We start from the raw sequence: 26214 nt of genomic DNA, 5'->3' as shown, positions 1-26214 counted from the left end.
AATAATTATTTATACTGTTATTATTGAATTCTGAGATGCATTTTATGTCATTTAGTAGTTTTCTTAATTTTGCATTTCCGGTGCACGATAAAATGGAACTCGGTGTTTGGCTCAGTAAAATCACAACTTAGTATGTTATTAGTTTGGGACGGTTTATTAGACATTGGTAATGTCGGGAATGGCCGGGAATTTGGAAATTCCCAAAATACCCCTTTAGTGCTCTTTATGTTATTTTAGTGTGGAGGGGCAAAATGGTCTTTTTGCCCCAATGATATTTTGTCCTTTAGTGGACTTTATTTGGTTAAATTAAATGTTTAATAATGCTATGTGTTGGGTGAAGTAAAAAGGGTTAAGTGGCAATTCTTTTCATTTTTTTCAAAACTTAGAAAAAAATAGAAAAAATTTCAAAGCTCTCTTTTCCTCTCTCTCTCTCTCTCTCTCTCTCTCTCTCTCTCTCTCTCTCTCTCTCTCTCTCTCTCTCTTTCTCTCTCTCGGCTGGTAGGGTGTTTCTAGGGCTGGGATTTCTTGATTTTCAAGCTCTTTCTCCTTCAATCTAAGTGTTCTTCAAGCTTTGGTAAGGTCTCTAAACCTTTCCCTTTTGTAATTTATGGAAAATGTTTAAAAAATTATTGTTGCATGTTGAATTGTTGTGATGCTTGCTGCTGTGATTTGTTGTGGTTTTCAGAGGATTATTCTTGTGATTTTAAGTAGATTAGAGCTAGTTTAATGCATGATATTTGCTTTGATTAGAGATTGGAAGTTTTGAGCTCAAAAATATGATTTTCAAAGAAATGTGTTGAATCTGTTAATTGCTTGTTGTAGATGGTTGCTATTGTTTTCAGAGGTTAAATTATGCATGTTTATGTAGATTTGGGCTGAATTGAATGCATGTTAGTAGGGTTTGATCAAGTTTGAGTTTAGAACTCAAAGCTTGATGCTTTAATGGTGGTTTTGGTTTGGTTGCATGAAGCTTGGTTTTTATGCTTTAGAATTGTTCCTTAGGGTCTAAATAGCAGGTCTGGAAGTTTTGGTATTGTTTCGATTAGTTTTGTGCAATGTGTGAATTTTTGAAGTTCTGCCTGCGAGGAAACGGAATTCCGGTTGTGCATCCGGAATTCCGAATGGGTTTTGAAAATTCCCAGAACCGGAATTCCGGTTGGACAACCGGTCTGCCGGTTGGGGAAATTTCAGAAACCCTAGTTTTCCTCGTTTTTATGTTATTTGGGGTATTGCCATGCTTTTTATGGATAGGGAAACTTTTAGTTCCTAGTTTAAGTCCCCGGGAAGTTATTTAGCGTATCACTTATAGTGTTGTGATTTTTACGGTTTAGGAGCCTGTAATCCACCGCCCAAATAGTTCCAGTCAGGTTGACCGGCACACTTGAATTCGGAATTGAGGTAAGATAAGTATAACAGTATGCATATGTATATTACATGTTTAGCGTGCATGTTAGGAAGCCTGTTAGATTACATTAGATATGTATGTTGGCTTCGAACCATCCGACTGTGTCACATCGGTACAGGCTAGAGTATGACTAGCAGCTGGAGTATGACCAGTTTGACCGAGTATAGGCTGACACTGTATCACATCAGCACAGGCTAGAGTATGACTAGCAGTTGGAGTATGACCAGTGTGCCGAGTATAGGCTGATACTTAGGTTGGTGGTTCCGTACTATTTGACGTATCACATCGGTACAGGCTAGAGTATGACTAGCAGCTGGAGTATGACCAGTTCGACCGAGTATAGGTTGATATTGTAACACATCGGTACAGGCTGGAGTATGACCAGCAGCTGGAGTATGACCAGTTCGACCGAGTATAGGCTGTTACTTGTCAATAGTACCGTCCATATGAACGTTCAGGACTCAGTATCGTGTTGGACACGGCAGTTAGGGTTATGGTCAGGGGTATGGGCGTCTGATCATGACCGGGATTTATGTATGATTATTATTATGCTTTTCTTACTAAGTCTGTCTACTCACAGTGCTATGTTTATGTGTAGGTAAGGGCAAGGCTAGAGCTGATGGACCGTGAGCGAGCCGTTGAAAATTGTACATGTCGGGGCGGTTAGGCCTGGAGCGTACGATCATCGGGACAGCAAGGCTATTTTGTAATTAGTCGCTAGGCGACAAGTATTTTGTATAGACAGTAAACTTTTGTAAATGGTTTTGTAATCGGGATCCCGAGTATTTTATATAAATATTTTACAAGTTTAATTAAAAAGAAAAAATTTTAATTAATCACGTTTTCCATAAACCTCGTTGATTAGAAACAAGTTGCACAGTATGTTTAAAAATCACGTAATACGCCTATGCTAGTTAGGGTGTTACAGACATGAAATGATTTATAGACCATTCATCCAATGATATGTTATTGAGCTAATTCGAAATGAATTGGCTAAGAGGAATTAGGATAATTTTGTTTATAAATAAGAATCCAACGATGCTTCGATTAGCGAGAGTCAAAGTAATCTTATTTATACAATCTTCTTGTTTCATATTGTAAAAATACTAGTCTAAGGTGTCATCAAGTGATGAACAGCTAGATGTTGCATATACAATATTTATCTTTCGAGATCTAACACTATTATGTATGTCTAATTGTGAAAATCCATTAGGGATTTATCTCATTAGAAAAACAAACCAAGTTAGACCAATAATGAAGATTCAAAATTAAACTACAATTTAATAAAAAAAATAACATGGTTCAATATAAATTCATACACAATTCAGAAATTATTAAACATATAGCAAGTAACAAAGACATGTGAAAATACAAAACAGGCACATCTTAACTAATTTCTAAGGTTTCCAACAAACTGATACAGTGTCCCGGTAGGCGAGAGTCAAAGTATCATTCATTGAATAGAGTTGTCAGCTCATCTAAAATGCAAACCATTCGAGCAACCTTTTATTCGATCAAAATAAGAATCCAACGTTGTCCCGGTAGGTGAGAGTCAAGGTTATTCTCATTTTATGAGCTTCCACCATTGTTTCATGTTTTATAAGTTTATCTCTAAGTAGTCACCGTTGGGGAGAGTCTGGCTAATAGAGAAGAAAACTTACAATGGAGATCAACAATGGAGACGAAGTCTAGCGTCTCGAGGTTATATTGAAAATATTTAACTATTGTAAGACCAACAATGGAGATCGAATGTCCTAATAATAATAAAGCTCATTATTTTAAAATAAAAATGTATTTTCTTCTAATATTTCTTTTAATCAATTTATTTTAAATATATATTTATTTAATTAAAATTTCCAATTTAGAATGAAAAATTCTAAATATAAATTTTAATTTAATATTTATAAATTATACATAGATGGATATAAAAATAAAATGAATTATTGCCATCTTAGTAATAATTTCCAATAAATATTTAGAAAAATATTCAATTTAAGTTGTTACAAAATTAATTTAAATTAATTTACAACTCAAATTTAATTTTCTATAAATATATATTGCATTTCGAAAAAATTGAAGTATTTAAGAATACAATTTTCGAAATCGCTTGTTAAAATAACATAAAAATAAATCCTGGAAAAATTATTCTAATTTAATGTTGGCCCAAAATTAATTAATAAAATTAATTTACAACAAAAAATATAATTTTTCTATTTAATTAAATATATAAAAGAAATTTCAAATATTTAACTATGATGATGAAAATCAACTTAAATATTAATTTTCTATTTAATAAAATACACTAGAAAAATACTTCAAGCAAAAACAGATAAAATCTATCTAGATTTTCATTGACTAATTAATTCATTTTCTAATTAAATATATTTTACTTCATTTATTTTAATTAATAATTAAATGAAAAAATAGTCGATTTAAGTTGGTCCAAATTAAAATAAATAATTTACAACTTTAATCTATTTTTCAAATAAAATTCGAAATTTCTGCATTTAAGAAATGCAATTTCGAAATTGTGGAAAAAAGATTAATAAAATAAAATAAAATATATTTTGAAAATTATTTAAATTTAAGTTATATGAAATAATATTTCAAACTTAAAATAATTTTCAATTTTAATTAAATAACTTGAAAATAATAATATTTAAGTATCATGATGAAAATCAACTTAAATATTTAAATTTTTAATTTAATTAAATGTATTAAATTCAAGAAATAAATAAATAAGTATAGAGGAGACTTAATTATTAATTCTAGTTTAATACTAGGAAAAATATACATAACTTAGATTGTACCAAAATTAATTATTAAACAATTAATTTCACAATCTATGATATTTTCCTAATTAAATATTAGAAAAAAAATAACTAGTTCTAGAAATAACTATCTAGAATAATTTCATTTACTAAGTGTTTTTCTAAAATTAACTTTAAAATATTAAATGAAAAATTAAATTTCATATATTTTAAAAGTTAATTATGTTGTTAATTCAATTTTAATTAGGTTAGACTAATATAATTAACCTAATACAATTATTTAAATAAGGCAAATGGGCCTTCACAATTGGGGTAGTTCATGTGAGGGGGAGCTAGGTCCAGTATGTCGTACGCACTTCTATTGGCCCCCAACTCTCACACAAGGCCCAAAAGAGAGGAATTTAACCTTTAAATAAACAATTATTATTCATTGAATAAGCCCAAATCTAATTGAGCCTAAATAAATTTACTTATGTCAAAATTTATTTTAGCAACCTAGTCCATTTACTTAGTAAAACTTAAATGGGCTTCCTATATGCATCTAAACCCAATAGCAAACATATAGGCTCACACAGGTCAAAAGATTTGGATGGGCCCTATCATGTTACTAGGTTTACACAGATGAAAGAAATTGCAAAATTTACCTGTTACAAATTATTTATAAGATCTATTGACAATTGGACTATGATTAAAATCAGATCATTGGATCTGTCAACAAGTTAATCATAGCAATTTAGATCAAATAAATAATAGGTTTGTAAAAAAAAATTTGAATACATAATAATATAATCAAACAATACAAACAAATAACTCATGTGGAATATCTGGAAAGTAAGCCAAAATATCTCAATTTTAAAATTTAAAATAAAATTAAATTTTAAAATAAATATCTTAACTAGAATTCAAATTTAGGTTGTTAGAAAATATTTGAAAAAATTCAAAATTCAACAAACTCTTAAATTTCTTAAAATTCTAACAAAAAATCAAAAATATCTAACCAATTTTTTCAAATATCAAGTTTATTCAAAATTTAAATTTATTTAAAATTTTTAATAAGATAATATAATATAATATCTTGAATTTTAAATTTAGATATTTTATTATCTTCTGAGTCTTATAATTTAATAAATTTAAATATTACATAAATAAAGTAATTGAAAAATAAGATATTTTATATGGTTAGAATATAATAAAATAATAAGTTTGAAAAATTTATGGTTTGAAACCCTTAAATATCTATTCAAACTAAACTAACCAATTTTTCAAATTTCATGTTATTTTTGCCAAAATATAATTTTAATAAAAAAAAAATGTCTAATAAGATAAAATGTTAAACCTAACATATTCCTATTATTATAATTTTAATTAATAAAATAAATTTTTAAAATAACAAATTTGAAAAAGATATGATATGGCTAGCAAATTTTGAAATTTGAAAAAAAAAAGATTATTTTAAAAAGATAATATTTTAATATCAAAGTAAGATCTTTTAAAATTTAATAAAAAAAATAATAATATCTGATCTTATAATTAAAATAAATAAAATAATCTAAAATTTCAAAAATAACCATAAGGCTCATTTGTGAGAAATCAAATTTTCAAAATTCAAAGCCTACTAATATCAGAAACTAATTTTAATTAATTAAAAAATTAATAAAAATTAATTTTATTCTGAAAATTAGATTTTTAATTGAAAATTCAGATTCTACAAAAAATTCCACCAAAATTTGGCTTTTGTTTCAATGAAAAACGATTTTTGAATCAAAAGTTATGACGAAAACAAGATTTGAGGCACAAGGGTATGCAATGCATAACACTACGCGCGCGGAAGGGGAAGCTTGGCCGAGGAACGAGGCTGGGTGCAGCTTCATGTGACTGAGCATGCTCGGACACGCATGTTGTCTGAAGCGTGTTTGTCCGAGCGAGCCCAAGAACGTGCGCGTGTGTGTGCATTCAAATCCTCATATTTTTGTTCAACTTCAAAAAATCATAACTAATTCATAAAAAATCCAAATTAGGTTCTGTAAAAGCCTAAATTTATGAATTTTTCGTCTGCTTTCCAGAAACAATAATGGTAGATCGAAATAAAAAATATTTCAGTAACATATATTGCGATTTCTAAACTATCATCAAATAAGCACATAAACCGCATGAAACCATACAAATCAACATATAACATCGTTTTATTTCATATTTCATGAAAGTAAATCATTACCATGGCTCTGATACCAGTTGTTGGATATATTTTACCAGGATCTAGATTTACTAACAAGTATGTTTCATTAACACCCTAATATGAATTCTAAAACAATGAAATAAACACATATAAAGTTTAGGAAACTTTACATTGGGTGCAGCGGAATATAATGACTCCTTCCGTTCAAATATCTAGCCCTTGATTCCTTTCTATAGAAGAGCATTATCAATATCTGAACGTAGATCTCTTTCTCTCCTTCCTTTGATGTTGATTCTCCTTCTTGTTGGATGGTTTTCCATAGTCTTACACACTATGATTGTGATACCACTTGATGTGTGTGGGCACTCACTCATTCACTCAAGGATTTCGAAATTTAGAGAAGAAAAGAAGAGAGAAGGTGGTGGCGAGAAATTTTTCTATGAAGGAATGATATGTATCATGTTTTTCTGAAGCTATCACTACCTATTTATAGGTAACCACCTTGGTTTAAGTTAGAATTATTTGACATTAAAATAATGAAAAAATAATGATAAAAGCCTACAATAGTGGCCGGCCTGGGCTTTGGATAATGGGCCTCACTTATGCAATTTTGCTGTTTTATCATTTCTGCATCTCATTTTCTCAAAAACGCCAATTTTCAAATTCAACCATTTAAATGCCAATTCTAATTATTTAATAACTAGAAATTAATTATTAAATAATATTGTCATTTAATATATTTATTAATTAGACATATAAAGTCTCTTAATTAATAAATAAACCTAGAATCTCTTTTCTTTACAATTTCGCCCTTGCTTATTGAAAATTCATAAACTAGACATAGTCTAAGTTTAGGATTATAATTGATTAATCAAAATCAATTAATTGAGTCTTACAAGCAGTATGGTCTCAACTAGTACGGGGACCATGGGTCTATATATCCGAGCTTCCAATAAGTAGATCAAGAATTTACATCTTAAATTCACTAACTTATTAATTCTTCGTTGAATCCACGCATAGAACTTAGAATTGCACTCTTAGTATATAGAACGCTCTATATTTTCCATGATATAGACACGTCATTAGTTATCTAGATGTACTATCAAGTATGTTTGATTAACATCCTAATATGAATTTTAAAACAATGAAATAAACATATTAGAGTTTAAGAAAACTTTACATTGGGTGCAGCGGAATATTATGACTCCTTCCATTAAGATCTCTAGCCCTTGATTCCTTTCTGTAGCAGAGCATAATCAAGATGTGAATCTGGATCTCCTTCTCTCCTTCTTTGATGCTCATTTTCCACAGTCTTACATACTATGATTGAGGTACCACTTGATGTGTGTGGGCACTACTCATCACTCAAAGGGATTTCAAAAACAGAGAAGAAAGAGAGAGAGGGGTGGCGGCTTCAGAGTGTTTGAGTGAAAGAAAATAATGCAGTAATGTGTGTGTGAAACCTGAAGCCTTTACCTTCTATTTAGAGAGTACCACATAGGGTTAAGGTTGAACTACTTGGCATTTAAAAATGAAAAATAAAATGACAAAAGGGAAGCAAAGTGGCCGGCCATAGCAATATCGAAACAAGCCTCTCACTTTTGCAACTTTCCTATTTTATCATTCCTAGTTTCCCATTCTCATAAATTGCTAATCTCATTCAACCACATAAATGTCAAATCTAATTATTTAATAACTATAATTAATTATTAAATATTATATTGTCATTTATTTTATTTATTAATAAAAACTAATCAAAGTTTCCCAATTAATAAATATATCCTTTAAACTCTCTATTTACTGTTTTACCCTTAATAAGTGATAAATTCACAAATAGACATAGTCTAATCTTGAGAATTATAATTGATTAATTAAAATCAATTAAATGAGACTTACAAGTAGTATGGTCTCAACTAGTATGGGGACCATGGGTCTATATAACCGAGCTTCTAATAAGTCGAACCGAATTCACCAAGTAAATTCCCTAACTTATTAATTCCTTATTAAATCCATTCTTAGAACTTGGAATTGCACTCTCAGTCATATAGAACGCTCTATATGTTCCACGATATAGACACGTCATTAGTTATCCATTGTTATAATCCTAATTTGATCAATGATCCTCTATATAGATGATTTACACTGTAAAGGGATTAAATTACTGTAACACCCTACAATGTATTTTATCCTTAAAACACTTAACCCTGTATAAATGATATTTCAGCTAAGTGAAATGAGATCTCCACCATTTATTTTCGTTTGGTTAAGCTCTAAGAAAATCATCCTTTACTTTCTATTCTCCAGATAGAAGCTATAGATTCCATATTTATGTTAGCGCTCCCACTCAATTGCGCTACCGTGTTCCCAAAATGTACGTATCACCGTGACCCAAAAGTAGGCTTAACTAACAAATCAAAGAACACGAATAACACTCTTGAGATTGAACCTAATCATACCAGGATTAAGATCATTTGATCTAGGATCAACATATGATATTGAATTGAATAGATATTACGGTAAATTCTAATATATCTAATCAAAGTTTAATATCAGTCCCTTCCGATATATACTCCATATATCCGATGCTTGTAAACTTTGCCAATGTCTTGGAAAGGACAAAACACTTATCCAAGGTGTAAGAATACCTATCGCTGATTATACCATGTCAGTCTAAATCCAGTGTTCTGACAAATCAGGGAATAAACTTTCGAACATATAATTAAGATTATATTCCACTGTGCTGACAACACTATAATCATTAACAAATTGATATGTTCTGGACTTAAATAGAATTCATACATTATGTACACATAATCATGAAATAAATCATGTGAGCCATGCAACATTAAATGTTATTTCTGATCTATATTAATAAGTAAATCTGATTATATTGAAATGAGTTTTATTTAGGGCATAAAACCCAACAAATTTATCTCTGCCATAATCTCAAAAGAAAACACAATTGACAGAGAAAAAGAACAAAACGAACACCAAAGAATGAACACCCAAACACGAAGAAGGCAAGAAAAGACCGAATTACAACCTTAAGCAGATGCGAGTGGACTTAGAAGAACAAAGGAAAGAACCGGAAAAAGAACGTCGTCGAAGACACCTGCACACGCGCCTCCACGCGCTGGCGCGTGGGAAGACGCACAGAAACTTTAAGCTGCACGTGAGCCCCATGCGTGAGGAATCCGGCGACCGGACTTCGGGGTTTTGTAGATCGGTGGCTGGGCAACACGACTGAGTCGGCGGTGAGAATAAATTCACACTCCAAAAAAGATTTTCGAAAAAGAACCATAAACTCAAACCCTAATTTTTTTTTATGAAAACTAATTTCGAATCACAAAGCTCTGATACCATGTAGAAAATAGTGAATCGAATTGTGTATGTATTTCATAGAATAGTACATATTTATATACAAATCTAGGAGACTAAAATAGGAAACTACCAACAAAATAGGAAACTACTAAATATCTAATTCTTTTACAACTAATATACAACTAATACTCTAACACTATTCAACGAGGAGAAGGTGAGAAAAAGCCTGGCAAGTCAAAGGCTTCTTCCACTCGAACGTCTGCCCAACTCCCCCATTACCTAAATAATTCAAACTCAAATGGTAAACGTTCCAACAACAACAACAACAAGCAAGGGAATGGGAAGAAGGGGAAGTTCACCAAAAAAACCGAGCAAGCTCCCCGGGAGAATCAAGCAAAGTACAATGCATTTACCATCTTCACTGAAGACGTAGAAAGTGTTTACATGGCCACCCAGTCACTAGCCCCGTACAAGAAGCTCGCACCCATGAAGAAAGATGTCAGCAAGAGAGAGATGACAAAGTTTTGTCATTTCCACGGAGACTACGACCACGACACAAACGATGCAACAATCTAAAGCGGGAAATTGAATTCTTGATAAGGAAAAACAACCTGCATTTACAGAAGTATGTCAAGACCGATCAGAATCAGAGGAACGACAATAACCAGGACTTGCTACCTCCACCGGTAGACGGACATCTGTAAGTCATTATTGGTGGCTCGCACATAGCTGGAGATTCGGGCAAAGCTCGGGAGAGCTATGCCCGAACGGCGCAGCACGAGCAAGAGGAAGTTGTCCTGGCCGTAGAAGAAAGGAAAGCCCGAAATTCCACGAGCAGGAGGGCCTACCATAACCTTCATTGACGAAGATGCTGTCAAAATCAGATTTCCACACAATGACCTGTTGGTCGTAGAGGTCCACATAGCTAATAAGATTGTGACCAGAACCATGATTGATAATAGAGCCTCTTCCAATATCTTATTCAAGACCGCTTATGAAAAGATGGGACTCCAGCTCAAGGATCCAGCCCCGTGTCTCCTGCCTGTCTATGGTTTCCCTGGCCAAGGAGTGGTACTCTAGGACAAATTTGTCTACCCCTCACTGTTGGATAAGCTCTGACAAGCATGACTATCATGGCGCAATTCCTGGTGTTAGATGTTCATTCAGCCTTTAACGTAATGCTAGACCGACTAGCCTTGTATAACTTAAAGGTTGTCACATCGATATCCCATTCTTGCCTGAAGTTTCCAACAAAGAATGGGGTAGGATGTCTACTAGGAAACTAGCAGACTGCACGAGAATGTTATAACCTCGCAGTGGCCAAGGCTAATAAGGAAGTATCCTCCAGCCAGAGCACAGACAAGGGAAAAAACCTTTGCAGGTAGGGAACTTCTCAAGGCGGGGATGAAGATGTGGATCTTCGACTTGGGGACCCAAGCAGCAATGTTGGACCTGTGGAAGAGTTAGAAGAAATCAAAATCGATCCAAATATCCCGGCCAGATTGCAAAAGATTAGAAAGGGTTTGTTGCTAGAAGTAAAATAAGAATTGATAAAATTTCTAAGAGCAAACTGTAAACTCCAAGTTCTTGTCTAACCTATCTTTTTCATATTTAGATTGATTTTATCTTGATTTAAGCTTGAATATAGAAAGAACAAAGTCAAAGATTCAACACCAGAATTTTACAAGCTTCACCTGCCCTAGAAACTCATTGTAGGCGGCTAGTGCTTGGGTTCCCCGAACCAGGGTAATAACTTTCACTATATTCAAAGATGTATCTTACAAAAACCAACAATATTGTAAACAATACACTCTTTTACAAAATACAGTGAATCTATACCCATACCAACCAAGACCCTTAATTGGAGACACAAGATCCCCTTGTGTGAATGATGAGCTCTCTTCAACACTTCTTCAATCTGAACTCCTTTCAGATCTGGTGAAGAAGATGATACCATGAAATCCCTTCAGTCTTAACTCAACATCTTCAAGCTCTGACCTGCAACTATGGAGTAATACCTCCAAGCTCAAAGATCACCTGCCATGGAACATAGAGAAGAAACAAGAAGAAAGAAACGTAATCCCTAATCTCTGTTGAAAAAACTTTTCAACATAATACCCAGAAATCGTATTTATACCCAACTAAACCAAGAAACCCGAATTAGACAGTCGTTACCATCTGAACAATTAAAACCTAAAATATCTTTGCTGAGGTGGACTAACACTAATAGTACAAACCCCAGACAAAACACTACGAGTCCTAGACGCAACTGGAATGCAACTGGTCATAATTTGTCACTACAGAAAATAATGGTTCTTACAATCTCCCCCTTGACAAATTATGGTCAGTGACAACAATACCAGTGAAAAACATAGCAACCATCGAAATATAACAGAGTCTAAAGAAACAGAAAAGCACAAAAAAGGATAAGTATTTCCCCTCCTTCATTGAGCATAATCCATGTCAATAATATTGTCCAAAACCAAATTCTCCCCCTAAGAAAATAAGAAGTTTAACAAAGAGCTCCCCCAGAATGGCGACAGAAAATGCAACATAGACTCCTCATTGCAAAGAAATTCCAAAGTATCTATTACAACATTAAACAAGAAAGTCAAACCATCTCACAACATGACCTAAAGCATATGGATATTAGATATAAAAAAATGAGAGATTGACTAAGCAAAACAATCAGATCACCACGATATTACGAATGATGCTACAAATGAGATTTATTTTTATTTCAATCAAAAACATGCACAATGATATATCTCAAGAATTAACATGTTCAACTTGTAAAGAGGAAACACAATGAGTGGCCTAATCAATTAACAAGTGAGCAATGATCATTTGAACAAAGAACAAATTCATTCAACTTCACAATGAGCCATACTTAATAAAAAGATGAGACAACTTCTTCCAATCCACATATTCACACACACTTGAGAAAGACAATAAGCAAGGAATTTTTTATAGGATTTTGAACCAAGATTTTTCTTCGGTGTGTGCTAGTGAGCTCAAGTGAGAACATTGGCTCACTCTCACAATTTTTTTATTAAGGTGCCCATTTTTTTTTGCCTTTTTTATCTTAAGACACTCCGGCTCTTTCTTTTGCAACCAGCTACGACTTTCACTCTTCCTCAGAGATGTAGCCGTCCTCTTTTAATCAGAAATACTAATATAGAAGGAGCATACTACTTATTAGTAAATGGACTAAAGAGAGCTCTTCCAATTGCATCTAAAAGAGGTAGCCTTTTTAGCTTGGAAAAAAAAAGGTTCAAAAGATCCTGAAAAATTCGCCTATTTAGTGCTTCCTCGATAGAATTGGAGAACCTGTATATGGGACATGAAGTGCCTCATAGAAAAAGAATGATTGCAATCAAGGTTTAGCTGAACAAACTGAGAAAGATAATGATCATATACCACAACGAATTAATCAGATAGAACATATAAAAAAAACTTCTCAAGTTGCACACATTAATACGAGAATTAAAGGCTTTAGTAAACAAAAATCCAAGAGAGCATGAAGAATAATATGTGATTATCCAATTTAATTTTACTCCAGCAATTCTAAATAATGATATACGTTATCTATATATTTTGAGTCAACATGCATTTTGAGGAATGTTTGTGGAACTTTCATTATCACACATGATGACACATAAACAAGCAATGAGGAATACTAGACAAAATATCATGTGTGTATCATATTTCTTTTGAAGCAAGGGAGTACGATGTACAACATGATCAAAACTAGCATACATTAGGACAAAAACATCATCCTTTCTTTGTTTAAACCCAAGATGCAACAATATAAGGTTTAGAAGACCATACCATAGAACTAATAATAGTGAATGAGCTCTTGAAAGACGGGGTGATGATTTAACACTCTTATTTCTTTTGGTCAAAACTTTTGGAATAGCAGTAAAGTCTTTAATATCTGATTTATCTAATAATGCACTATTACGTAGGACAACATTGTTTAACAAATAACTACCATCACTAGATCTCTTCCCTGTTAAGACTGAGCACCCATCAAATGAAACTAAACAATGAGTTTTAGAAAAACTTAAAGTTTAATTTGCATCACAAAGTTGACTGATGCTTATCAGATTTGCCTTGAGCCCTATCACATACAGTACTTCAGTAAGGGGTGCAGCTCTACTCATCACCAAGTCTCCTTTCCCAATAATCTGGCCCTTATTTCCATCACCAAAAGTGACAGTTCCCTCCTTTGCTTCTTTGTAATTGACTAACAATTTCTTGTTGCCAGTCATGTGTCGAGAGCAACCACTATCCAAGTACACTGTCCTTCCAAAAATGCAGACAACGAAACTTGAGCCACCAACCCAACATTCGATTCACGATCAGCCCTCAATCTCCACTCACTTCAAGATCCTTCCTTTCGAGTTTTATTGGGTTTTTGAAAATTCTTAGGTCGATTGATCATAGCTTTCAAGTAGTTCTGTAACTTATAGCATCTAGGTCAAATATGACCCCTCTTGTTACAGAAGTGACACACTGGGATGAATCTCTCCATCTGAGATATATTTTCCGAGGCAATTCTTCTTCCTTCTAACTTCACCTTGGTAGGTCCAGATGGAACATGGATTTTTCCAGCGGGGTCTGAGGATTCAGGTGTCGAGGGAAGTGATGATTGCTTGTCTGCCTTTTTGTCCAGGTTGATCACTGGTGTAGTGGACTCTTCTACCCCCAAGTTATCTTGCTTATACAACATCTTGTATCCAATAGAGGTTCGATCACCATAAGGTTTTTGAAGTTGAAGAGTTTGATTGATGGCAGCCGTTCCTGGAGGGATAAACTCTAAAGCATGTTTAGCTCTTATGAGTTTGGCTGAAAGCTTGTAGATCTCATTGTCCTTATCATCAAGAAGTTTGTTGAGATTCTTAACAGTGTCCTCCAACTTGACTTTTTCAGACTCTATCTGCTCCTTGACACTATTCAGACCTCTAATCTGCTTGGTCATATATTCCCACTGAGCAAACATCTCTTCATATGCATTTTGTCTACCATTACTATCGACTTCAGACACAGTGGAGACTCCATCATCCTCAGATTCAACAGACTGATGACTTTGAGCCATGAAAGCCACTACCTGTTTATCCTCATCAGAACTTTTGCTTGCAATAGAATCTTTTTCTTTGTCACTATTGCTCCAAGTGGCAACAAGGGCTTTCTTCTTTTTGAGAGTGTTGGCACACTCGGCCTGAATGTGTCCGAACCCATCACATTCTCTACACTGAATGCCCATGCTCTTATTGTCATTGGGTTGCTGACCATGCCAGAAGTTCCCAAGAGGATTTCTTTTGGGAACATTTTCCTTATCTTCAGAACGCAGTTTCTTATACTTCTTTTCCAAGAATTTTGCATAGTTCTTGGTCAGCAAATCTACAGCTTCATCTGAGAAACCAGCAGACAAATCTTGGATAGACTTCTTTTCTTCTTTGTGAATGAACGCAATACTGTTGTCCCCTTTTTCTTTGTTCACATCCTTCTTCTTTTTTTCTTTCTTCCACCTTGTTAATGACATTTCATAATTCTGGAAGGATCCAATCAGTTCATCAAGATCCAGTTCCTCCACGTTTCTCATTTCTTCAATGGAGGTTACTTTAGACATAAATCTCCTAGGCAGAACTCCAAGGACTTTACGAACCAGCTTTGCATTTGAATAAGTCTTTCCCAAAGCATAAGATTCATTTGATATGTCACACAATTTAGCATGGAAGTCAGCCACCGTTTCTTCTTCCTCCATTCATAAATCTTCAAACGCTTTTGCCAAGGAACGAAGATGGGATTTCTTTACAGCATCCGTTCCTTCATTTTTAATTCGTAGTTTTTCCCAAGCCTCTTTGGCCATCTCACAGTTTGCAATGACCTTCAATTGATTTATGGACACTGCATTGAATAGAGCATGCATGACCTTTGAATTAAAATTGGCCCTCTCCATCTTATCTGGAGTCCACAATCGCATAGGTTTTGGTTTGGTGAGACCATTATCCATCACTGTTGGGCACATCCAACCATCTTCTATGGCCACCCAAACTCTTTCATTCACCGCCCTCAAGAATGCTCGGAATTTGGTTTTCCAGTATGGGTAATTGGTACCTTCCAGGATTGGGGGTCGTGATGTGGACCCTCCTTCTCTAAACATCTCCATTCCTGTACGAATCATGGAAAAACAAAACAATGATAGAGAGCGGTATACTCCCAGAGTAATGTCTGGAGAGGGGGTTAGTTCCAACTGGGTGTTGCAAAAAGAAAAAAATGCAGAAAAATCAAGAATTGCAGCAACAATGAATTTCAGTACAACGAATCTTGCAAGAACTCTAAGGATCAATATTTCTAATAGAAATAGCTGGCTCTGATACAAATTGTAAACTCCAAGTTCTTGTCTAACCTATCTTTTTCATATTTAGATTGATTTTATCTTGATTTAAGCTTGAATATAAAAAGAAAAAAGTCATAGATTCAACACCAGAATTTTACAAGCTTCACCTGCCCTAGAAACTCATTCTAGGCGGCTAGTGCTTGGGTTCCCCGAACCAGGGTAATAAGTTTCACTATATTCAAGATGTATCTTACAAAAACCAACAATATTGTAAACAATACACTCTTTTACAAAATACAGTGAATCTATAACCATACCAACCAAGACCCTTAATTGGAGACACAAGATCCCCTTGTGTGAATGATGAGCTCTCTTCAACACTTCTTCAATCTGAACTCCCTTCAGATCTAGTGATGAAGATGATACCATGAAATCCCTTCAGTCTTAACTCAACATCTTCAAGCTCTGATCTGCAACTATGGAGTAATACCTCCAAGCTCAAAGATCACCTGCCATGGAACATAGAGAAGAAACAAGAAGAAAGAAACGTAATCCCTAATCTCCGTTGAAAAAACTTTTCAACATAATACCCAGAAATCGTATTTATACCCAACTAAACCAAGAAACCCGAATTAGACAGTCGTTACCATCTGAACAATTAAAACCTAAAATATCTTTGCTGAGGTGGACTAACACTAATAGTACAAACCCCAGACAAAACACTACGAGTCCCAGACGCAACTGGAATGCAACTGGTCATAATTTGTCACTACAGAAAATAATGGTTCTTACAATCTCCCCCTTGACAAATTATGGTCAGTGACAACAATACCAGTGAAAAACATAGCAACCATCGATATATAACAGAGTCTAAAGAAACAGAAAAGCACAAAAAAGGATAAGTATTTCCCCTCCTTCATTGAGCATAATCCATGTCAATAATATTGTCCAAAACCAAATTCTCCCCCTAAGAAAATAAGAAGTTTAACAAAGAGCTCCCCCTGAATGGCGACAGAAAATGCAACATAGACTCCTCATTGCAAAGAAATTCCAAAGTATCTATTACAACATTAAACAAGAAAGTCAAACCATCTCACAACATGACCTAAAGCATATGGATATTAGATATAAAAAAATGAGAGATTGACTAAGCAAAACAATCAGATCACCACGATATTACGAATGATGCTACAAATGAGATTTATTTTTATTTCAATCAAAAACATGCCAAATGATATATCTCAAGAATTAACATGTTCAACTTGTAAAGAGGAAACACAATGAGTGGCCTAATCAATTAACAAGTGAGCAATGATCATTTGAACAAAGAACAAATTCATTCAACTTCACAATGAGCCATATTTAATAAAAAGATGAGACAACTTCTTCCAATCCACATATTCACACACACTTGAGAAAGACAATAAGCAAGGAATTTTTTATAGGATTTTGAACCAAGATTTTTCTTCGGTGTGTGCTAGTGAGCTCAAGTGAGAACATTGGCTCACTCTCACAATTTTTTTATTAAGGTGCCCATTTTTTTTGCCTTTTTTATCTTAAGACACTCCGGCTCTTTCTTTTGCAACCAGCTACGACTTTCACTCTTCCTCAGAGATGTAGCCGTCCTCTTTTAATCAGAAATACTAATATAGAAGGAGCATACTACTTATTAGTAAATGGACTAAAGAGAGCTCTTCCAATTGCATCTAAAAGAGGTAGCCTTTTAGCTTGGAAAAAAAAAGGTTCAAAAGATCCTGAAAAATTCGCCTATTTAGAGCTTCCTCGATAGAATTGGAGAACCTGTATATGGGACATGAAGTGCCTCATAGAAAAAGAATGATTGCAATCAAGGTTTAGCTGAACAAACTGAGAAAGATAATGATCATATACCACAACGAATTAATCAGATAGAACATATAAAAAAAACTTCTCAAGTTGCACACATTAATACGAGAATTAAAGGCTTTAGTAAACAAAAATCCAAGAGAGCATCAAGAATAATATGTGATTATCCTATTTAATTTTACTCCAGCAATTCTAAATAATGATATACGTTATCTATATATTTTGAGTCAACATGCATTTTGAGGAATGTTTGTGGAACTTTCATTATCACACATGATGACACATAAACAAGCAATGAGGAATACTAGACAAAATATCATGTGTGTATCATATTTCTTTTGAAGCAAGGGAGTACGATGTACAACATGATCAAAACTAGCATACATTAGGACAAAAACATCATCCTTTCTTTGTTTAAACCCAAGATTCAACAATATAAGGTTTAGAAGACCATACCATAGAACTAATAATAGTGAATGAGCTCTTGAAAGACGGGGTGATGATTTAACACTCTTATTTCTTTTGGTCAAAACTTTTGGAATAGCAGTAAAGTCTTTAATATCTGATTTATCTAATAATGCACTATTACGTAGGACAACATTGTTTAACAAATAACTACCATCAGTAGATCTCTTCCATGTTAAGACTGAGCACCCATCAAATGAAACTAAACAATGAGTTTTAGAAAAACTTAAAGTTTAATTTGCATCACAAAGTTGACTGATGCTTATCAGATTTGCCTTGAGCCCTTTCACATACAGTACTTCAGTAAGGGGTGCAGCTCTACTCATCACCAAGTCTCCTTTCCCAATAATCTGGCCCTTATTTCCATCACCAAAAGTGACAGTTCCCTCCTTTGCTTCTTTGTAATTGACTAACAATTTCTTGTTGCCAGTCATGTGTCGAGAGCAACCACTATCCAAGTACACTGTCCTTCCAAAAATGCAGACAACGAAACTTGAGCCACCAACCCAACATTTGATTCACGATCAGCCCTCAATCTCCACTCACTTCGAGATCCTTCCTTTCGAGTTTTATTGGGTTTTTGAAAATTCTTAGGTCGATTGATCATAGCTTTCAAGTAGTTCTGTAACTTATAGCATCTAAGTCAAATATGACCCCTCTTGTTACAGAAGTGACACACTGGGATGAATCTCTCCATCTGAGATATATTTTCCGAGGCAATTCTTCTTCCTTCTAACTTCACCTTGGTAGGTCCAGATGGAACATGGAATTTTCCAGCGGGGTCTGAGGATTCAGGTGTCGAGGGAAGTGATGATTGCTTGTCTGCCTTTTTGTCCAGGTTGATCACTGGTGTAGTGGACTCTTCTACCCCCAAGTTATCTCCTTGCTTATACAACATCTTGTATCCAATAGAGGTTCGATCACCATAAGGTTTTTGAAGTTGAAGAGTTTGATTGATGGCAGCCGTTCCTGGAGGGATAAACTCTAAAGCATGTTTAGCTCTTATGAGTTCGGCTGAAAGCTTGTAGATCTCATTGTCCTTCTCATCAAGAAGTTTGTTGAGATTCTTAACAGTGTCCTCCAGCTTGACTTTTTCAGACTCTATCTGCTCCTTGACACTATTCAGACCTCTAATCTGCTTGGTCATATATTCCCACTGAGCAAACATCTCTTCATATGCATTTTGTCTTCCATTACTATCGACTTCAGACACAGTGGAGACTCCATCATCCTCAGATTCAACAGACTGATGACTTTGAGCCATGAAAGCCACTACCTGTTTATCCTCATCAGAACTTTTGCTTACAATAGAATCTTTTTCTTTGTCACTATTGCTCCAAGTGGCAACAAGGGCTTTCTTCTTTTTGAGAGTGTTGGCACACTCGGCCTGAATGTGTCCGAACCCATCACATTCTCTACACTGAATGCCCATGCTCTTATTGTCATTGGGTTGCTGACCATGCCAGAAGTTCCCAAGAGGATTTCTTTTGGGAACATTTTCCTTATCTTCAGAACACAGTTTCTTGTACTTCTTTTCCAAGAATTTTGCATAGTTCTTGGTCAGCAAATCTACAGCTTCATCTGAGAAACCAGCAGACAAATCTTGGATAGACTTCTTTTCTTCTTTGTGAATGAACGCAATACTGTTGTCCCCTTTTTCTTTGTTCACATCCTTCTTCTTTTTTTCTTTCTTCCACCTTGTTAATGACATTTCATAATTCTGCAAGGATCCAATCAGTTCATCAAGATCCAGTTCCTCCACGTTTCTCATTTCTTCAATGGAGGTTACTTTAGACATAAATCTCCTAGGCAGAACTCCAAGGACTTTATGAACCAGCTTTGCATTTGAATAAGTCTTTCCCAAAGCATAAGATTCATTTGATATGTCACACAATTTAGCATGGAAGTCAGCCACCGTTTCTTCTTCCTCCATTCATAAATCTTCAAACGCTTTTGCCAAGGAACGAAGATGGGATTTCTTTACAGCATCCGTTCCTTCATTTTTAATTCGTAGTTTTTCCCAAGCCTCTTTGGCCATCTCACAGTTTGCAATGACCTTCAATTGATTTATGGACACTGCATTGAATAGAGCATGCATGACCTTTGAATTAAAATTGGCCCTCTCCATCTTATCTGGAGTCCACAATCTCATAGGTTTTGGTTTGGTGACACCATTATCCATCACTGTTGGGCACATCCAACCATCTTCTATGGCCATCCAAACTCTTTCATTCACCGCCCTCAAGAATGCTCGGAATTTGGTTTTCCAGTATGGGTAATTGGTACCTTCCAGGATTGGGGGTCGTGATGTGGACCCTCCTTCTCTAAACATCTCCATTCCTGTACGAATCATGGAAAAACAAAACAATGATAGAGAGCGGTATACTCCCAGAGTAATGTCTGGAGAGGGGGTTAGTTCCAACTGGGTGTTACAAAAAGAAAAAAATTCAGAAAAATCAAGAATTGCAGCGACAATGAATTTCAGTACAACGAATCTTGCAAGAACTCTAAGGATCAATATTTCTAATAGAAATAGCTGGCTCTGATACAAATTGTAAACTCCAAGTTCTTGTCTAACCTATCTTTTTCATATTTAGATTGATTTTATCTTGATTTAAGCTTGAATATAAAAAAAGAACAAAGTCATAGATTCAACACCAGAATTTTACAAGCTTCACCTGCCCTAGAAACTCATTCTAGGCGGCTAGTGCTTGGGTTCCCCGAACCAGGGTAATAAGTTTCACTATATTCAAGATGTATCTTACAAAAACCAACAATATTGTAAACAATACACTCTTTTACAAAATACAGTGAATCTATAACCATACCAACCAAGACCCTTAATTGGAGACACAAGATCCCCTTGTTGGAATGATGAGCTCTCTTCAACACTTCTTCAATTTGAACTCCCTTCAGATCTAGTGATGAAGATGATACTGAAATCCCTTCAGTCTGAACTCAACATCTTCAAGCTCTGATCTGCAACTATGGAGTAATACCTCCAACCTCAAAGATCACCTGCCATGGATCATCTAGAAGAAACAAGAAGAAAGAAATGTAATCCCTAATCTCGAATGAAAAAACTTTTCAACATAATACTCAGAGATCGTATTTATACCCAACTAAACCAAGAAACCTGAATTAGACAGTTGTTACCATCTAAACAATTAAAACCTAAAATATCTTTGCTGACGTGGACTAACACTAACAGTACGAACCCCAGACAAAACACTACGAGTTCCAGACGCATCTGGACATAATTTGTCACTACAGAAAATAATGGTTCTTACGCAAACCTAGACGTTTTCGCCTAGTCACATGGGGATATGGTCAGAATTGATCCTTCTATCATTTTACACGTTCTGAATATTGATCCTAATTTCCGGCCAGTTCAACAAAAGCGAAGGCTATTGGATAAAAACCGAGCACTAGCCCAAAAGGAAGAAGTAGAAAAGCTACGTAACAATAATTTCATAATTGAAGCTTTCTACCTAGCTTGGGTCGCAAATCCTGTATTGGTGCCCAAGCCGAACAAGAAATGGTGAGTGTGTATTGATTTCACAGACCTCAACAAAGCATTCCCCAAGGACTGTTTTTCACTTCCAAGAATCGATCAGCTCGTGGATGCAACAGCAGGGCATGAAATACTAAGCTTCATGGATGCTTATTCGGGGTATAATCAAATCAAAATGCATTCACGTGACCAAGAACGTACAAGTTTCCCGACAGATATGGGTCTATATTGTTACAAAGTATGACGTTTGGTCTAAAAAACGCTAGAGCAACATACCAAAGATTGGTAAACAAAATGTTTAAAGACTTGATTGGGCGAAATATGGAAGCATACCTGGATGACATGCTCATCAAATCCAGGAAGGCTGGGGGGCACATAGATGACCTGGATGAATGCTTCAAGGTCCTCAGAAATACAATATGAAACTAAATCCCTTAAAGTTTTCCTTTGGAGTCACCTCAGGAAAGTTTCTGGGCTTCATTGTCAATGCCCGAGGAATTGAAGCCAATCAAGAGAAGATTCAAGCCCTCCTGGATATGAAGTCGACAACTAAAACCAAGGAAGTGCAAAGTTCGACTGGTCGGATCCTCGCACTTAGTAGATTTGTTTCAAAATCAACAGACAAGTGTGTCCCATTCTTCAATATCCTGGTAGGAAACAAGCAATTCGAGTGGACAGAGGAATGTGAAAAAGCTTTCCAAGAGCTAAAAGCACAGCTTGCAAAACCACCCGTACTCTAAAAACCTCTGGACAGAGAAGAACTTGGAATATACTTAGCTGTCATGGAGCATGCTATGAGTACCGTGCTAATCAGATAAGAGAGTAGCATACAGCACCTAGTCTATTACATCAGTAAAAGACTCATTGAGGCCGAAGGCCGATACCCATTGATAGAGAAACTCGCTTACTGCCTTATCCTAGCAACAAGAAAGTTAAGGCCTTATTTTCAAGCTCATCCTGTTTGGGTGTACACTGACCAACCATTACGCCAAATATTGCAAAAGCCAGATGCTTCTGGACGGCTACTCAAGTGGGCGGCCCAATACAAAATTACTTTCCAACCACAAAAAACAATCAAAGGTCAAGCCTTAGCAGACTTTGTGGTAGAATACACAGGCAAGGAAGAAAGCATACCACAAAGAAACCCCGAGCCAGTACAAACACCTCAGCCCAGTAATTGTGAAGATAAGCCGACCTGGAAACTACATGTAGACGAGTCAGGTACAGATCAACTATCTGGTGTAGGAATTTCCCTTGTCACGCTTGGGGGGCAACACCTACACGTTGCAGTCAAGTTTGGGTTCAAAGCATCTAATAACGAAGCCGAGTGTGAAGCTCTAATTGCTGGCCTAAAACTAGTCCGGGAGATGAAAGCCGAACACATTGAAATCTGCCGTGATTCACAACTAGTGGTAAATCATGTATCTAGAGAATACGAGGGTCGGGGAGAAAAGATGATAGCATATCTGAGCAAAATACATGATCTGCTAGCACAATTCAAAAGCTACAGTCTCAGATAAATTCCATGGGAAGAAAACACAACTGTAGACGCGTTAGCTCGATTGGCGAGCAATAATGTAAGTGACAAGGCGAACTTGGTTGCTATCTAGTTCCTCGAAGAGCCTAGCATCACTGGCATGGAAGAAATCAAAATCATTGATACTTCCCCAAACTGGATGACATCGATAGCCACCTACCTCAACACTGGGAAACTCCCAGATAATCGGAATGAAGCTCAAAAAATAAGAAGGAAGGCTGCACGATATATCATAATAGAGGGAATTATGTACAAAAGAGGATTCTCAATGCCATTGCTCAGATGTGTTACTCAAGAAGAAGCCCAACGACTCCTATCTGAGGTGCGCGATGGATTCTGTGGAAATCAGGCCGCCGGGAAAAATCTATATAAGAAAATTCTAAGGCTAGGTTATTTCTGGCCTACGATGATTGAAGATTCAAAGGACTATGTTATGAAATGTGAAAAATGCCAGAGATTTTCAAAGATACCTCGAGCTCCACCTAACGAGTTAACTCAGATGCAGAGTCCGTGGCCCTTTGCCATTTGGGTAATTGATCTGATCGAACAATTACCCAAGGGCAAAGGAGGAGTGTAGTATGCAGTGGTAGCGGTTGATTACTTCATTAAATGGACAGAAGCCGAACCACTAGCAACCATTAGGTCAAAGAAAGTTCAAGACTTCATTGTGAAGAACATAATCTGCCGGTTTGGATTGCCGTACAAAATAGTTTCAAATAATGGCAAGCAGTTTGACAGCCAATCCTTTACTGACTTTTGTGCAAACCACGGTATCCTCAAAAGTTTCTCCCCAGTGGCACATCCTCAAGAAAATGGTAAAGTTGAAGCAGTCAACAAGACCTTGAAGGATACACTGAAGAAAAAACTTGAAGATGCCAAAGGAAATTAGTCAGAAGAACTTCCTGAAGTTCTATGGTCATATCGGACAACTGAAAAAACGGCAACCGGACAAACTCCATTTCCTATGGCGTATGGATATGAAGCTATGCTGCCTGTAGAACTCGAGCCACCATCCCATAGAAGATTGACATACAACCAAGATACCAATCACATACTCCTGGCCAAATCACTTGATGAAATCGAAGAGAAATGAGCCACAACAAACCTAAAGTTGATAGCCCATCAACAAAAAGTAGCTCGATATTTCAACAAACAAGGGAAGGCTCAGAAATTCTTCGTGGGAGATATTGTCCTAAGAAGGGTATTTCTAAACACCAAAGACAACACGACAGGTGTACTCGGACCTAACTGGGAGGGACCATATCAAGTGGTTGAAGTTCTCAAATCCGGAGCATACAAATTAGGTAAGTATGATGACAAAATGCAACTCGTTTAAGTACCACAGTATTAGAATGGGGAACATTTAAGAAAATACTACCAATAAAGTACCAGGTTGGATGACCACACTAAGTATTGAAGGAAAATTTACTTTTAAGTGAATGGCCTACTGGGCGGACTACGCTCAAAGGTTTCGACAAAAAAAAAAGTACTCAAGTCGAATGACCACTATTTAAAGTACCATTTCATATTTCTGCAGTTTGTTTTATTTCATGTTAAGCTAAAAGATTACATTAGATCAAATAGCTCCGATGTAAGTTACTATGGTAACAAACACAGTTTCGATCAATAAATGAATAAAGATGTTTATTTCAAAATTCAAATTGAGTCGAAATTATTGACATGTTGTTAATTTACCATCCAATTCGTACAAAAGGTTTGGTCGAACCAAAAATCCCGAACAGATAAAAAGTATACTTGTGATAAACAAGTAACCAAGAGTCATAAGTCTGCTCGGTCACTTGGAGGGCACCTATACCTGTACGAAGCATTTGGCAAAGATAAAACAGCCACAATTGCACGATGATTATAAACAGAGAATGAAATCCACTAAAGATAACAAAAGCACGTAATACCGGGATTAAAAGCTGCCCGCTAACCCTGTTGTTTGTAAAATGAAAAATAATTCCAAGTTTAAAGACCCCTTGGCCGGTCATGATGTCTTAAAAAAGGGCCTTATGGCCGAATAAGATATATATAAACAAAAAAGTACTTAAAAAGCTGGAGTCCCAGGTGTTGGAAATTATTTTACCAGGATCTAGATTTACTACCAAGTATGTTTGATTAACATCCCAATATGAATTCTAAAACAATGAAATAAACACATAAGAGTTTAAGAAAACCTTACATTGGGTACATCGGAATATTATGACTCCCTCCATTGAGATCTCTAGCCATTGAATCCATTCTGTACCAGGGCATAATCAAGATCTGAATCTGGATCTCTTTCCCTCCTTCTTGTTGGTGCTGATTTTCCACAGTCTTACATACTATGATTGAGGTACCACTTGATGTGTGTGGGCACTACTCATTCAGGCAAGGGAATTTCGAAATTTTGAAGAGAAGAAAAGAGAGAGGAAAGTGGTGGCTCAGGAATTCACTCTGAAAAGAATGAGATGCAATTGTGTGTTATTTCCTCAAGCCATTACTTTCTATTTATTGAATGCCCTCTAGGTTTAGGTTAGAATTGTGTGGCATTAAAATAATGGAAAAATAAAATGGTAAAAGCCTATGCATAGTGGGTGGCCCATATAAGGAAATTGGGCCTCACTTTGCAACTTTCCAATTTTGTTATTTTTCATTCCTATTTTCTCAAAAATGTCAATTTTCTAATTTAACCATTTAAATGCCAATTCTAATTATTTAGTAACTTAAAAATAATTATTAAATAATATTGTCATTTAATATATTTTTTAATTTAGACATATAAAGTATCTTAATTAATAAATAAACCTAAAATCTCTTTTCTTTACAATTTTGCCCTTGCTTAGTAAAAA

This window comes from Cannabis sativa, chromosome 2, assembly GCF_029168945.1.
Source record: "Cannabis sativa cultivar Pink pepper isolate KNU-18-1 chromosome 2, ASM2916894v1, whole genome shotgun sequence".
NCBI lineage: Eukaryota > Viridiplantae > Streptophyta > Magnoliopsida > Rosales > Cannabaceae > Cannabis > Cannabis sativa.
This window is presented reverse-complemented; position numbering follows the sequence as displayed.